Source organism: Ambystoma mexicanum, chromosome 2q (assembly GCF_040938575.1).
Source record: "Ambystoma mexicanum isolate Mex_15411 chromosome 2q, UKY_AmexF1_1, whole genome shotgun sequence".
NCBI lineage: Eukaryota > Metazoa > Chordata > Amphibia > Caudata > Ambystomatidae > Ambystoma > Ambystoma mexicanum.
Genome location: NC_090924.1, coordinates 1,399,744,811 through 1,399,761,943, shown reverse-complemented (window position 1 = coordinate 1,399,761,943; position 17,133 = coordinate 1,399,744,811).

Here is a 17,133-nt window from a genome sequence, read left to right as displayed (position 1 = left end):
GGAACTGCTAATGAAGGAGCTGCCCTTTGCCTTGGGACCCTTCGCCGGAGGGCCTGCATGGACAGTGGGCCTGCCCTGTGGGCTGTACTAATGAGGGGGTCTGCAGCCAATGGAAGGTGAGGGAAAGGCAAAGGGGACAGCAACAAGACAACACTGAAGCAGGAGCGGGAGAAAGCACAAGGAGTGTAGCAGAAAAAGTGTTCAAAAACACCCAACAAGGACAAAATTAAACTAAAAGGTGGTCGGCGGACATAAATAAGGAGAATAATTAAACTAAGAGGGTGTCGGGGGATACGGGGGACAAGGGAAAAGGTGTCATGCTCACCTGCACTCTGGAATGGATCCCTCTGTGGGGTGACAGAGGTAGATTGGTCTGACTCGGGCCCCTGGTTGCAGGGCTAAGAGCATGCTGGCCTGCATAGCTTCAACAAAAGCTGAGATACTTTGCCATCTCCCTCACCCTCTGTCCAACAACATTCAGGGCTGCAGATGTTGTAGCTGACTGCTGTCGGTCCCGCTTCATGGCCCTCACTATCCTCTGTGATGCACCCTGTACACAGTCACAGATGGCTTCAAGGTGTTGGACATATGCATCCGCAAGTGTCTCCAAACGCAACTGGTGCTGCTCAATTTCCTCCAGCCTCTTCCATATGGCATCCTGTGATGCATGGATTATGGGTTGAGGGCTATTGGGAGGGCTGAGCTGAGGCAGTGTGACCCATATGACTTGCCATCACTGTCACCCTCTGACGCCTGGCACACTGACCAATTGGCTGGTCGTCCCCCTCAGGTGATGAGGAGGTATCATGGGCCAGGAGGGCGGCTGCGTGCACAGTGTCTTCTGCGTGCCTGCCAGCATCAGGATCCCCTCTCATGACTACAGTGGCCGGCTGTTGGGGGGTGGTTGCAGGTGCTGGGGGTGCAGTGCTGGCATGTGTGGCACAGCTGGGCCCTGCTATCACTATCTTGCTCTTCTTCTTTCCTTTCCAATAGCTGGGTGATGCATGGGTGGTGGCTGTTGGTATTGCCTTGGAGACAAGGCCATGGGTTGTGGATGGGCCTGCATCCTCCTCCTTTATTGCCTGTGAAGTTGTTGGGTGAACAATGACATGCTGTTACTAATCATGCATACTTGTATGTGGGCTTGCTAGTCACACATTCTATATGGTGGAGGGACATCCTACACATGTGGACTGAAGGGATTGGCTGATTGCAGGCCTATGCATATGGCCATTCCAAGCTGGTGGTAGTGTCTGCTGAGGGTGTAAAATCCATTGGCATGTGGTGGCCTCTTGCCCTGTCCATTGGGCCCATCTATGCTGAGGGACACATGCTTGGGCTGGTCATTTGGCCAGTGCATTGTCAAGGGAAAGGGGGGCATACAAACTCACCAGTTCCAACCTGACTGCTGGCTCGGGCCTCCGCACTCCCAAATCCCTCGATCCCTGCCATTTGGAGGATGGAGCTGGCCTCCTCTCACAATGTCAGGACTGGGGGGGGTCCATGGTGCCACCTTCCATGACCAATGACTCCTGCCGATGTCTGGACAGGAGAAGGCGTGTTACGCTCACCTGGTTCCCACAGAGCGTCGATCGGACCCGGACAGCTGCGGTCTCCAACAACGTGATGCGTAGTGAAGAGATGACAGTCTGGACTGGCCCGCCTAATCTTGTCTGCTGGACTCGTAGAAGTATTCTCCTGCAAGTGGAGAAAGGGATTTAGCCACCCGTGGACTTTAGTGATGGCCCCCCAACAGTTTTCGTTCTCCCCACTAATCACCTCCGATATTCCCTTTTGGTAACCTCACCTTATGTTTTTAAATGATGAGCTCTCCATCCTGCATGGCATGCAGGGGCGCATAGATACCAATTACTTCACTGGGTTGAAGGTACTGGAGGAGTTCCGGAGGAATATTGACTCCAGTGTCTATAAAGTTCAAAGAATTCAATATGTCCGATGTTCACTCTTGTTCCATTCCCTCGTTAGGTTGCAGCTGGGTCCAAAAGAATATTGCCTGGAGGCAGCTGATGGCGTTCAGGTAAGAGTCTGTATTACCAAACACTGTCCGGTAAAAGTTGCATGAGTTTAACTTGCTGTTTTCTCTCCCTTTATAGGTGCGGCATAGGAAGATGCGGCGAATTAAAGAATAATACCTCCGGTGGTAAAGCAGGTAAGCCTATTGTGGCAAAGAGATTGTCCTTGTTAGTTTTCTCGGTTCACCTCGTTATTCCTTTTGTTTTCCCCCCAGGTGCTGGGTTTCGACGAAGAAAATGATGGAAGCAGCGCCGAGTCGAAAGATGCGGTAGACTGGTGAGTATAACGCGGCGCTGCTGCTGGCAAAGCGACGCATGCTGAAATAATGTCCTTTCCAGGCTCGGAGATGTGCTGGTTCCGGAATCAGGTAAGGAATTAAATAATGCCTGTGATCTAACCTCTTCTCCTTTCTTTGCCTTTTGTCTAGGAGCTCCGGATTCGAGGTGGGCGTGGCAGAAGACTGGATGCTGACTTGCAGACACGGTGAGCGTCACGCTGCTGGATGCAGAATAACGCAAAGCATGGGCTGCTGTTCGGGCGTGGTTTAAATAGCCTGCAAAGTAGTCCCAGGTAAGATGTTCCCCAGAACCACACCCGAGTGAAAAATAGTCCCTGTAATAAAATAGTCCCATCCAAGCCTCACATTGGCTTGGACTTATTTGCAGCATGGTCTGCATAAGGTAAGTAAAGTCTATGAGCCTGGCGCCCATGGCGCCAGGACTGATTTCTATGATGAGCCTGGCGCCTAAGGCGCCAGGACTGAATCCAAACAGCCCCCAGCCAGGGCTGTTGGGGTTTTAATGAGTATCTGGATGCCTGCTCCCGGGGCTGATGGACTCGATCCGGATGCCCGGGGGTAGGCATCATGACAAGGCGGATGGTGGCTTGAGGACATTCCACCTCTTACTGCAGTCCTCCCCATCCCGTGGCACTCTGCTCACAGCTGTGACCTTGTCACCGATGGCTTGCCAGCATCGGTATTTGGCGGTGCTGGGAGCCATACAGATCTTCTGCATGGGCACCACCTCATCATCAATGAGGACCTGCAGCTCGGCTTCGCTGAACCTTTGCTTCCTGAGCCTGTGGTCAGACACCTTGCCCTTTATTTGTCCTGAGACATTTTCCCACTCTCCCCTAGGTCTGGATGCCTACAGGAAGTTTTGGATTCAGACCGGATTGAGTTTTTCAAAATGCCCACTACAGTGATTCCCGTTCCGGCAATGAAGGTATTTTCTGCCAACGGTAATACTTTGGGCGGAATTACCGTAGAATGTACAGCAGTAACTGTGATTTCACTGAATATGGCAGAATTACCACCGGACGGAATTACTATTACCACTAATGGGAAGTGCATGCTCCCGCCAAGTTGTATTATGGCGGTGATTCCTCCCGACACCAGGAATTACCGCTGTTTTATCGGCCAACTCGAAAGGAGTCCCAATAACCCACATCTTCAGTGATTCTGCACAGTCATGCTGCTCTCATGTAGCCCCGTTTCCACAAATCCACCTGTCAGGCAACACAATCTATAAACTGCTATTCTGCAAAGACTGCAGAATGCATTCTCAGCCGCACTTAAATGTTTTATCCAAGCAGGTAATGTCATGCACTGATAATCCGGATGCTGCAGTTTCAATGAGGTCTTTCAACTCCGGTCTTCCCCATTGCAGCCAATTGATGTGTTTAATGGTGCATCTTTCAAAAGCTCGGCAGCCTGAATATTTATTTTAAAGTGACAAGAGACACTGATGCACGCATGATGCACTTGCATTGCCTTGGTGCTCACAGAAGAAAGTGATCATTGGTTTTAGTCTGAGCACGAACCTTCCCAAGAAGGAGCAACATTTTGAGATTCAAAATACTGTCTATTCACTACAAAATAAGCTATTAAAAAGGACATTATTTTATTGTACTAACATTGTAAACAACATCTTTTTAAAATCTTACTATCACCTCCAATATACATTGTAGTCATAAGAGGAATGTTACGCTTACCTTACTGAGCAAAGCATATTACAAAAAGCTAGAGTAACCAAATTAATTATTTTCTGATAGAATATCATTCCATGAGTGGCAATCTGATAAATTCCGACTGTTCTCTTTTGAGATACCCCTCTGAGAAAAGGGAAGGGGACAAATAACACCAATGAGGTCTCCAAACTGCTTTGCATGAAATCAAACAGTGTTTTAGAAATATAAGGATGGCCACATATCTTTATGTTTTAGAATGATCCCTTAGTACATGCTGCACACTGGGCTTGGAGCATCTTTCATTTTCATAACACCCACCCTACCATTAAAATGTTTGTAACTATGAACCCTACAGTCTCAGGATTTTAATGTGAGGACGAAAAGGCTACACCACCTGTCCATCAAGTGGCTTTGAGAATTTCGGAAGCTGAGAGGGTAAGCTGGAACTGGGGGTAAGAATTATATATAGGGGATATCGAAATTGAGGGGATAACATTTATTTCTCAACATATTTGGCGCCTAGTGGCAATGTCACCTGGATTCATTTATATGTAGTTTATTTGCCTGCGTACCTTGATACATTCTGAGCTTGTTTCATGCCACATTGGTTTATTACCCAGTCCAAATATTGTCATATGTGGATCTTACAGTGATTCAAATGGATATGGCCAATAGTGACTTGCAACTATCACATTAAAACAAATACTATATATATTGGGAAACCTAGCCATTCAAAAAGTAAAAAACGGACATGCCGGCCAGCGCCCAGTGAGCTTGCGGCCCGCCCCCTACGTCAATTCAATGTAGATAGGTCAGGGCAGTGAGGCTGAAATTAGCGATGGGAGCACTGTTGGAATTAAAGTGACATCTCAATAGCAATGGGGACACCACCGGAGACAACAATGGTGTTGAGGTGGATGTTTTAAAAGCCAGCAGGCTGAGGTGGTGACATCGGGCAGCCCCCAGGGCCAGGGGGCCACCGAAGAGCACTTGGTGTGCTTTGGGGTGACAGCATTGATTGCGGGGGCCACCCAGAAGATAAGAACAAGTATGCAGGTGTGACAGTGATCACAGCAGGTCCCCACCTGATGAACTGATTTGTGTGCGCAGGGCTGGTGTGTGGTGAGATCGGATGGCCCCATGTGATGGACGGGGCCACTCAGAAGAATAGATTCGAGGGAACCCTCCCTCGTGCCACAAGGGGCAGACCCAAACCACTAGGACAACACCATCCAGAGGGACTGAAAAGGGGTATTGGACTGTAGCAGTCATCCCTGTGTAAACTAATGTTTGATATATTTTATTTGTTATATGTCTGTTCAAAACTTTCAAAATGCCAGGATCTAGAATTTCCTACCTATCCTGCAATTTTCTAATAAATCAATTACATGAGTAGGATTGTGTACAAAAGGCCTTTAAACAGTAATTTCTCACAGCTCTATTTTATTACCAATACATTTTTATTCTCTTAAAAAAACACATATTATTGAGCACCTCTATATTTCATATATTTACATTTCAAGAGTTGTGTGACAAACATTAACATACATTTTATATCTCTTAATAATCATCACATGGAAAACATTTAAAACGTGTGCGTCATAACCAAAAAAGACACATACCCAAGACACAATACATAATATAAGTGGAGATAGTGAAAATTGACACATACCTAACAATATTACATACAATAGACAACACAACTGATGACATGTGACCTCAATCAAATGTACTGTTCAAACATCCAACATGTCTCTGTCATCTCTAACTCAATATTGACATTCTTCAGGGAAAAATGTATTTATTTTCTGAAATGTATTGTCTCTGTCACGTATATTTACCTGAAGAGACACCCTAAACATCACACACATGTGTATAGCACTAAGAACAACCAACAAATGATCTCAATTAGTACCACATTGAACAAAATCCTGCTTTGTAGAATACAGCACAGCTCAAAGGATTGACGATTACTTTAGAAGATGATGTAACAGGGACCGCGTCATAAATATGTGTAGAGATGCTAGAGATGCGTCCTTCGGAATGTTGGGGCACGCAAACCCTTCTCCTTGTATTCGTTCGGAGCTTGGTTCGCGTGACCGAAGAAACCGTTGGAGGCGATGTTAAGTGGTTGGGCACGGCGGGCCCCGTTATAATAAAAGTAACCTTAAGTAACTACGAGTGCCTCCCTCCATCCTTACATTGGCGATGAGATGAGGGGGCCTGCCACGGCTCTCGGCCAGTCCGCGGTCTGTGCCGACTCGCGTGGAGTGGCAGCGCAGCGCTGCTGGAGCCGCTGGGGCCGTTTTCCAGGTTTCGGCTGCGCACCCCTAGCCGCGCATCCACAGAAGGAAGAGGTGAGGAGGAAGAGAAGGAGAGACAGGGGAGGCAAGGGCGGACACAGGGTGGCGGTTCAGGACGTATTGTGAACCCGCCCTCCGTATAGGGATAGGGAAACACAAGCCCAACCGGCCCAAGAAAGAAAAAAAAAAGAGTCTGAAAGCCTGGAAGTTTTAAGCAAGCATAATCGCAGCTCATGAACATGGAGGGTATTGTATAGTGGAACAGTGCCGTGGAATTAGTGCTGACAAGCATATCTAGCGAGACTAAAGACTGAGATTGAGTCCTTATTGCAGAAAGGGATTATTGAGGAAAGTGAGAGTTCAGAATGGCTGTCGCCAGTCGTCGTGGCAGCCAAGACAAATGGTGATATAAGACTTTGTCTAGATATGAGGGACATCAACAGGAACATCCTTGTGGACAGGCACACTTTGCCGATAATCAGTGACAAGTTGTCGACTCTCGATAAGGCCAGAGTATTCTCTGTGATTGACCTCTCTCAGGCTTATCATCAGATCCCTTTGAAGGAAGAGTGCCAGCATTTGACGGCGTTCATTACAATTTTTGGAACTTTCAAGTATCGAAGAATGCCATTCGGCCTTGCCTCGGCAGCGGCCGTATTTCAAAGAGTGATGGACAAAGTTATGGAGGGTCTGAAGAACATTGTGGTGTTCCAAGATGATATGCTTGTGTTTGCGAGTTCAAGGTCTGTACATGATGAGATTTTGAAGGAAGTGTTGGGAAGATTGTCAAAAGCTGGTATGACTGTGAGAAGGGACAAGTGTAAGATTGCGGTGGGGAAGGTGGAGTATCTCGGACATGAGATCGATGAACTGGGTGTGAGGCCAAAAAGTTGTTTGGTAGAGGCTGTGGAAAAAAACCCTGTGCCGACTGACAAGGACCAGGTGAGGTCTTTTTTAGGCCTTGCGGAATATTACCATAGATTTGTGAAAGATTTTGCTATAGTGTCGGCTCCCATAAGAATGATACTGAAGAAAGGATCGAGGTTTGAGTAGTCTCCAGAGTGTAGTAGGGCATTTGAAAGTATCAAGGTAGCAATCAGTAAAGCACCGTCTATTGGGAGGTTTAATCCATGGACAAAACAGTTCTGATTGTAGATGCAAGTCGGATGGGGTTGGGAGCCACATTAGTACAGTTGGACAAAGAGAATAAGGAGAGAGTTATTGCTTTTGCTTCAAGAGCGTTGAGAGGGGCGGAGTCCAAATATTCAGTGATCGAGAGAGAAGCATTGGCCATGTTCTGGGCAGTCATGCATTTAACATTTTTCTTGTGGGGCAGGCGATTTGTAATTTGCTCTGATCATAAGCCATTAGTGCAGTTGTTTGAGAGTGGAAGGTAGGCTCTGGGTTCACCAAGGATACGCAGGTGGGGATTAGGTCTTCAAGGGTATAATTTTGACCTGAGTTTTTTGCCTGGGAAGAAAAACATTGTAGCAGATTGCCTGTCGAGGATGCCCTTGAGTGAAACTGAGATGGTGGAGGATAAAACAGTGGAAGAATCGGTGGTAGCTGAAGTCAATGAGGCAGTTGCTCAACAGAAGTGGTTGCAGGGGGAAGGAGATCAAGTTGATCAAAGAATGGACGGTGAAGGGGTGGCCCCACAAAAATAGTTTGGATAGGAGATTTGACATATGGTGGGAAGTCAAGGAGGAGTTGAACATACATGAGGGCAGACTGAGGAGAGGACGATGTGTTGTACCTCCGGTGTCGATCAGGCAGACTCTTTTAGAACTGGCTCATGAGGGTCACCCAGGGGAAGGAGCGATGAAGAGAAAACTGCAACAAAATTTCTGGTGGCCGCGCATAGACAAAATGACGGAAAGGTGGGTGAAGGACTGCATGGAGTGTCAAATGAGTGACAAAACTAAGGTGACGAGGGAAACCCCTTTAGTTTCTAACACAGTGCCAGAGCAGCCATGGTCTAAAGTTGCTGTGGATTTTATGGGACCCATTATGGGTTTGGGAAATGGATTGAGGTTTCTGTTTGAGCTGGCGGCGGCCATCTTATAAAGTGTTACATTATTGCCTTACAGTGAGGGGGAAGAAATACTACATACCGAAAAACGTGCATAGTACTGAATCGTAGTCCCCAAAATCGCATCAGTGGATACCAAATTGGTTACCATTGCTGGTGTTGAATATTTGAGTCCACTCGGACATGAAAGCAGATATACCAAATTCTTGGATCCACAGTTAGTGAACTCTTTCTGTGTGCACAGTTTAGCTAGACCTATATTTATTTCCTTAGTCCGCCTGGTGAGAGTACACACTCTGCATTTCCTGCAGGCATGATAGCCCCTTAGTGGTGCTACGTTCCATTGGCTGGTAATCATATTTTTTGGGAATGTCCCTCTAGATTTCCGCCATATATCATTCTTTTTTACAAGTCCACCAATACTGATGCTCTTTCTCAAGGCAACATTTGGACACTTACTCTCTTTGTAAGAACATTTCTTCCATTTCTTTTTGACCATATTTTTTATTTTTAGTGACAAATTAGTGTAGGTGGTTAAGTCTGTTTTTCTCTGAGTGCAAGTAACGCAGCTATGTCAAAATATAAACAGGTCCTTCACTAGTTTCTTGGGATACCATCTCCGTCAGAGCTTTTTGTGTATTTCTTCAATCTAAGGAACTGCCCGAATGGAATTTTAGCCTTGGTGTGTCTCACATGTTGGATTTGGCAATGCAAGACAGCATTTCTGTCTGTAGGCTTGTGGAAATGTCTAACTATAAGTTTATCTTCTTCAATATAGATGTTAATATCCAAAAAGTTAACTTCTGTGTTAGTGATGACATGAATTAACTTGAGGTATCTATCTCTATTGTTCTCCCACTAAACACATTCTGCAGCCTCGTTGGCATTACCTCTCCAAATCACTGGAATGCCATTGGTATATCTAATACACAGTTTAATGTGTGAACTGAAGGGATTGGATACTGGATAGATCTCTTTTTTTTTACAAACCACTCAATATATAGAACAAGAATGTGGATTCGCAACTGATTATCCGTGCGCTAGTAGTCACTGATTGAACAAAGATTAAATGATTGGTAAACTAGTGATGCAAGCAGCAAACCTACTCCCGCCAGCCAATCCACCCTGGCTGGTGCTAATGAACTGGTAAAGAAGGAGGTGGGGTGGTAGTGCGCTATACACCAATACAATAAGGCAAAACAACAATATTCTGATGTTTTAATTGAATCATAAACAGCCAACACTTGTTTCGACACACAGGTCGTTTTCAAGGCTGAATAGTTAACATGAATTGGTAATAACACAAAAAGGTTTTGGGAATAGAAGAACAAAAACAAAACAGAACACATTTTCAATGTCGATATACACATCAAGATTGAGATGATAACATAGTTAGGGAGGGAAGTATCCCACGAAAAAAGTAAAAAAGGACGTTGTCAACATTTTCATAGAGAATTCAGTGCAACACAATGAAAACATATTAGTGCAAAAGATATTTAGAAAATTACATACATTAAAATGCAAATGTGAGAATCATTGCACACCATGTGTCAGGTTGGGTAGGAAGAACAGAGGTTGCGAAGGCGGTTCGAAAAATACAGGAAAAAACAAACAGAAATCACAATAAATAATAATGGAGTGAGTGGTGTCCTCACATAAATATTTCATATTATATTGTTGAAAATCAAGGTCACTGTATTCTTGATCCTTAGTATTGTCGAAGTTAGGAAATATAAGAACTCTCAGCCCTCTCAGAATGTTATCATTATCAAGATAGTTGGACACAGAGGCCTGTTCCCAAAATTGTTTATTTTGTGTTCTAGCACGCTGAAGCATCTCTTGTGCTAGATAGAAATACAAATAAAGATCTCATAACAAATAACCGGACAGACTCAAAGAATATGGCAAAGAACTACTTTATTCTCAATTTAATGAAGCAGGGTACACCGGCAGACATCGGACTGATGCTTGCTCACACACACACACACACACACTTGATTACACAGAGGTCTTGCACCCCAATATGCGTCATCTAGGACGTCATCCTAGGTGGCAAACTATAAAACCCATTGGCGGGATGGATGGGCTAGGTGAACATATCTACTTGTAGAATGTATACGGGTTAGTACTTCATTGGCTGTCTCTTATCATTAAGCCGCACCTCGAACTACCTCTAAAATAGGTATAATACTGATTATGGTGGACAAAATGGCAGCGGACTGTTTTATGCAACATTGTATAGCAGGTTGCCCCATAGACCCACTGATTGGTTGACATTCCCATCCAACGTTAGACATTTGGCTCGGCTAGCAGCATGTATGGAAACCGAAAACCAGGTGCTTCAGTCAAGTCAGATTACTCTCCACTTTATCATCAGCTTGAGCATAAGCCAAAGTTTTCCGTCTGTAGTTGACCTTGCAGTTTTTTCTGTTCTGGGACATTCACAGGAGTATGACCACATCACTCATCTTCAATCACGGCTTAATGAATAGCACTTGTTTTCAACTTCTGCATCACATGTGAGGATTCCATTTTGACCTCCTATTTGCTGCTATTTAATTAAATTATGCTGGGTGTTATTGCTCCTTTGTCCTCTAGAGACTTGCTCACTCCATCTTGTAGGAGCCTTATTCACTGTTAATTGTCCAATACTTGGCTCTTGCATATGTTTTTATCTTCTTTAATCTAAGAGAAACATGTCTCACACTCATGGCGTATCTGTCTGCCTCCCTTTGTACTTTGCAGCTATTCCTCAAATAGCATCCATGGTCCCAGACTAACATAGACTCCTCTTTGTTTGCACACAAAGCTGTTTTCCAGCGTCTCCTGTCTCTGCAGCCCTGGTCTGTCTCTGAGGTAGCCAGAATGAATCTTTGCTTGCGCCGACGTCCATTTTCCCATCATGACCGTACTTGCCATGTCATATTTTCCTCTATAGCAAGCTTTTATATGTTTCATTTACCTTGCTTTGCTATGTATTTACAAGTATTGGTCACCAAGTTACTTTATCTTCTTTTTGCATAAATGATTACTTTACCATTTCGTACATGTTACTCTTATTACTTCAGTTACATCGTCATTCTTATGTATTTTTATATCGTTTCAGTATGTCCTCATATATGTTCTTCATGATATCACTGCCCTCGTCAGATGCACTCCGCGCTCTATGTTGTCCAATGGTGCATGCAGACATCCTTCCACTCCCAGTGTGAGGGTACATTCGGGATGGTTGTCAGAGTGCATATTGTCTCTCGTACACTCTATGGGCCTCATTAGGACTCCGGCGCTAAACCATGGTGCTATTAGCACCATGGTCCATGCCGGAGACCGCCATTGGCGGAATGGGGAATTTCCACCCATTCTGAGGTTGGTGGGGCGGTAATTCCCCATGCTGCCATGGCCATTCCCCATTCCCATTTTTGCCCCATATGGCTCAATGGGAATGGGGATGGCGCTAATTATGGTACTGCAAATTGCGGTACCGTAATTAGCACCAAGGTCCCTTTGCGGGTCCGTACTTTAACGGCTGGTAAAACCAGCCGTTAAGGTCGGGTCCCGCAAAGGGACCTCGTAATTAGGCGCTAAGTGTTTAACGGCACCGCAGCCTTTTACGGCACCGTTAAACACTTAGCGCCTGGGTCATAATGAGGCCCTATGTAGTATAGGGACAACACCAGGGGTCCCACAAGCAGCTGTTCTCCTGCTGTTCCAGTATAATGGTGGTGAGGGGGCAGGAGGTAGGATATATGCGTCAAACTGCTCCTCTACATTCCCCCTCTGGTCAAGTCCTTGACCACATTCTCCTCTTCAATCTCCTTCAACTTCTCTTCATACTGTTGTTTCTCTGGGATTCATATATTTGTCACTCCCCTCAGGCAACCTACATTCTTTATATGCTAATCCACCCTCCAGGTGATGTGGCAGTAATCTTCTGATGGTCGACAGAATATTCAACGTATTACATATATTTTATGGTCCTTAGTAGAACTTTGTTCCTGGAGGTGCAAGGCTGTTTTCATTTATATTCTCACAGGTACTTTCCTCATTTTGCATCTGTTCACCAGTTCCAGCATCTCTGTCAATCATGATCTTCATCCCAATAGCTTTCTTGGCTGTCTTCTTACATTGCCCTAAGATGATCAGGTTCCATGTCTTCATAACAAATTATTAAATAACAATGAATTTATGACACATTGATAACAAACAAAATAACACATGTTTTCCCTCTTTTTTGGGCCCCCCCTCCCAATCCCCCATTACCCCTTGCTAAAAACCAACCCCAAACCCCTCCCCACAAGATTTAACCCTGAACCCCACCCACACACATAGTTTCTTTAAGGAATGTGTTTTGTTTCATCATCTATCTTTTGTTATAAATTCATTAGTTATTTTTGTTTGTTACTAACACTGTATACCAGATGATCCTTATGAGACAAAATCCTTGCAATACAAATAGTAGTACTGCTCCAAGTAATCTGAAGGCATCCACCAACTAAGTTGGAACCCATGAATACAGACACAAAACCAGTCATCCTCCTCAGTCTTGGCAACTTCATCCACCATTTCTTTGTGCAAGGTTGACAACATCGTTATTGCTTCTGTCAAAGTTCCATTGTCTTCATCCTGGGCAGGTAAAAAATGTACAGCAAGACGGTCCGATCTTTGTGCACACGCCTCCTTCCAGTGCTGAAATTAAGTCCAAGACATACCTGTTCTGGAGGGCCATGATCATGATTGCCCCCAATTCTTCTCTAATAGCATCAAATTATTTTATTGTTGCATTGATCGTTTGCAGCAGCTCTCATCTGGTTATTTATAACCATTCAGCATTTACCACAGTCTGAATCCCTGGCAGGAATACTACTGTTAATATCACTGCTTTTCTGCTTAACAATGTATGCTCATCTGGAATGTCATAATACGGTTCTATTGATTTTGCTGAGAAATAATGATCTCTCCTCTGTCTGTTCTGATGAAACAATCTCTTCTTCCTCAGGTGCGTGTCCATTTTTGGTAAGTCTGTAATCTGCAGGTCACTTTGTGAAACTACTAAGGCTGATATGCTTATCATCACCAATGAACAAACTCCTACCCATTCTGGTGACAACTTTATATATGCTCTTGAGCCATAGGCCCAGTGATGGCCCATCAAGACTGTGGTTCCTTCCTTCATGCCTGGTACATCAAAACCTGACCACACTTGCAGTTTTCTCCAACTTTCACTGTGCCATTATTTCTAAATGCGTAGTAATAAGATTATAAAAAATGCTGTTTGTGATTCTACCAGGGATAATAGTAACTGGCTCATTGTTCCCTATCATGTCTGCATTGTTTTTCATAACATTTCTAAATGCCATAACGATCAGAAGGAAAACACAAATAATAACACAGAATGATTAAACAATTCTTATTCCATGAAAGCTCATCAATTTTCTTGATGGCAGAGCACCTCTTATAATCAGAAACCTCCTCATTTTGTTTTTTAATTCTGAATATGCAACGCTGTAATTCTTCATAGATCACACTTTTAGATCAAGAACTGCAAGATGATTGCTATAATTATTCTGAAAATAATATAATTATTCTTAGGATTGCCAAAAAACATTACTGTATTCACGTATCTTTTTACTAAAGATGGCTTAGACTGGTATATATATGTACAAACAGCATACAAGAATATGTGTATGTTTTTATAATGGGTAGCATAAGCTGGATTGTGCTTCTCTTCTATCAGCTTCCTTTGTTCACTGTAATGTTCCTAGGGCCTGTCAAAATAGAAAGTTCCAGCATAACTGCAAGTCTATTTATTCCTTATCAAATGCTGAAAGATATTGGCACTGATGTGCTCTTCATTTTACTTGTCTTTGCTCCTGGTCATTGAAAGGGTCTGCATGCGCGGAACTTCTTCTCTTGCTTCACTGCCGGTAGTTACAGGAGGGGTCTGATTTTCTCCTTTATATGGTTTGATGTCATTCAAATGTAGCCAAGCTTTTCTTCCTTTTAACTTAACAGCTGTAGGGGTAACTTCTTCCACCTCATAAGGTCCTTCAAAGTAGGACGTACTCCAAGTCCGTATAAACTTTCGTACTAGCACCTTGTCCCCTGGGAATAAGATGGGTTGTTTTAACAAATCTTCTGTTTCACGGGATTGAGCATCTGTGTGGCTTCTATATGACCCCTCCCTTCGATTTCTGACCTGTTGAGACATGAAAGAAACATGTGCAGTCATTGTTGTTAGTTAATCATGCATCTTGTCACCTAATATCTACACTACGCTGTGGGCATCTGTTTTTAACCTAGTTGGAGGAGCAAGGGGAGTGCTCATGTGGCATTGAGTCACCAACTCATGAGGAGTTAGATAGTGATCTGAGCCAGGCGGGTTTCTTAGGGCGTATAAGGCAATGGGTAGGCAATGTAGCCATCCCTTCTTTAGAGTCATCTTAATCTTTGAAATCCTTTCATTCAATAATCCATTTAATCATTCAAAGGCACCATTAGCCAGTGGGTGATAAGCTGAGGAAAATGTGTGCCTAATGCCTAATAGGAGAAGTATTTGTTCAAAATGTTTATTTACAAAATGCAGTCCATTGTCAGACTGAAAAAACTCACACACACCCCATCTTGGAAAGACTTCACACACAAGGAACCTGGCTGCGCACGTGGTGTCAGGGTTTGTGCATGGACCTGCCTCGAACCATGTAGAAAAAGGACATGCCACAACCAGCATATATCTGTAGCCGTTGCATGTCTGTAGGATATCTACATAATCTAGGGGCCTCATTACGAGGTTGGAGGTAAGGGAAAAATGATGCTGGTAAAGGATTACCGGCATTGCTTACCGCACCGGGCTATTTCGATTTCCCAACCCGCTATTAGAGGCACTGTAAATAACGGTGGCTCTAATAGCGGCATGGGCGCGGGTACGCGACCCTTCATGGCGGCAATACCGGCATGCCGTAAACAGGAGGAGATCACAAGTCAGGCGGACATGCAAATACCAGCATGAAGAAGGCGCTAAAAGTGGATACCGGTATGCCGGCAATACCGGCATTGCGAACCACCCGTAAACTGCCATGTGCAGTGTTCTCAACTGCCACAGGTGCACACAATCAGCACAGGTGGAGGCAATGTAGACTGGGCCAGCACAAAAGGAGCACACCACACCCCTTTGCACACCCCTTCTCACACCAAAATGATTCCAATACTGGTAGCAATACTGGGGCTGGAGGACATGCTTGCATTGCTACACCAGCAACAACAACAACAACAACAACAACAACAACAACAACAACAGGCAGCACAGAGGAGACGCAGAAGGAGAAGGAGGGTGAGACAGGAACAGAATGCCCCACCAGTGCAGGCAGTTGTACCATGCAGGCAGCCCCCAATCCCTCGCATCAGAGCCAGTCCATTCAACCTAACCCCTGAGCAGATCCACACCCTGTACCATCTGGACCGGGACACCATCACCACCATTGTGGACATGATGCACAATGACATCACCAGCCTCATAGACATCCGTACCGCCATCCCCCCTCTACTGAAGGTGGTGTCTGTGCTCCACTTCCTGGCCACAGGCACCTACCAGCACACGGTAGGGCAGATGCATGGCATAGCACAACCATTATTATCACGCACGCTGAACCAAGTGCTCGATGCCATCCTGAAGCACACAAGCAACCACATATCCCAAACACGGACTGCCCAGGAGATCTCCAACACCAAAATTGGCTGCCATGCACTGGCAGGCATCCCAAATTGCATCAGTGCCCTCGACTTCACCCATGTGCAATTGGTGGTCCCACATGCCGTGGAGGTAGTGTACCACAACCGTAAGCTATACCACTCCAACAACATGCAAATGGTATGTGACTCAAACAAGATCATCACACATTGTTTTTTTGTTTTGTTTTTTTAAACGGTTTTTATTAATTTTTAAAACAAACAAACAATACAAACCAAACTGGCAGCGCTTTTGCAACAATCACATGAACGTCAATTAGTCAAGACCACTGCTCCCCCAATCCCTCCCCCCTCAAGAGCTTGTTTGTCCTTCACTTTCCGTATCTGCTACGTGTGGCAGGGTATCACCTCCTTCTGAGTCTGCAGAATCCCTTATTGTTCCAAACAGTCCTTCTATTAATACTCTCCATGCCATCAGGGTACCCACTTCTTCTTCCCCACACGTGCTACATGCCTCCTGCCATACCACCGTTTCAACCTCCGCCCATTTCTGCAATTCCCGCCACCACACCTCCACCCGTGGCTTATGACACTGCTTCCATCCCATGGCAATCCTTCGTTTTGTGAGCACATATGCCAAGTCCTTCAATTTCCCAACATGTTTAAGTTTCCGTGGTCTGGGAAACCTCCCAACAGGCAGGCCCAGGCCGTATCTATAATGAGCGTGAACCCTTTGTCCGCTAGTTTTTGCGCCACTTCTCCCCAGGAACTCTCAATCACTGGGCAAGACCAAAACATGTGTGTCATATCAGCATTTTCCTTATCGCACTTTGGGCACGCTTGTCGTCCCGCATTTCCGAACTTCGATATTCTCATCGGGGTCATGTAAGCTCTGTGCGTTATATACAACTGTATTTGTTGTAATCTAGCATTTCTTGACACCTTCTTGTGGTATCCCATAGCACGCTCCCACATCCCATCCTCCATCTGTGCTCCCACCTCTGTTTCCCAATCCAACCTCAAATGCATCAACTCCTTCCCAACCCGGGTCATCACCATCTCATACAATCTAGAGATCTCATGCCCCCCTTCTGATATGTCATATATTGT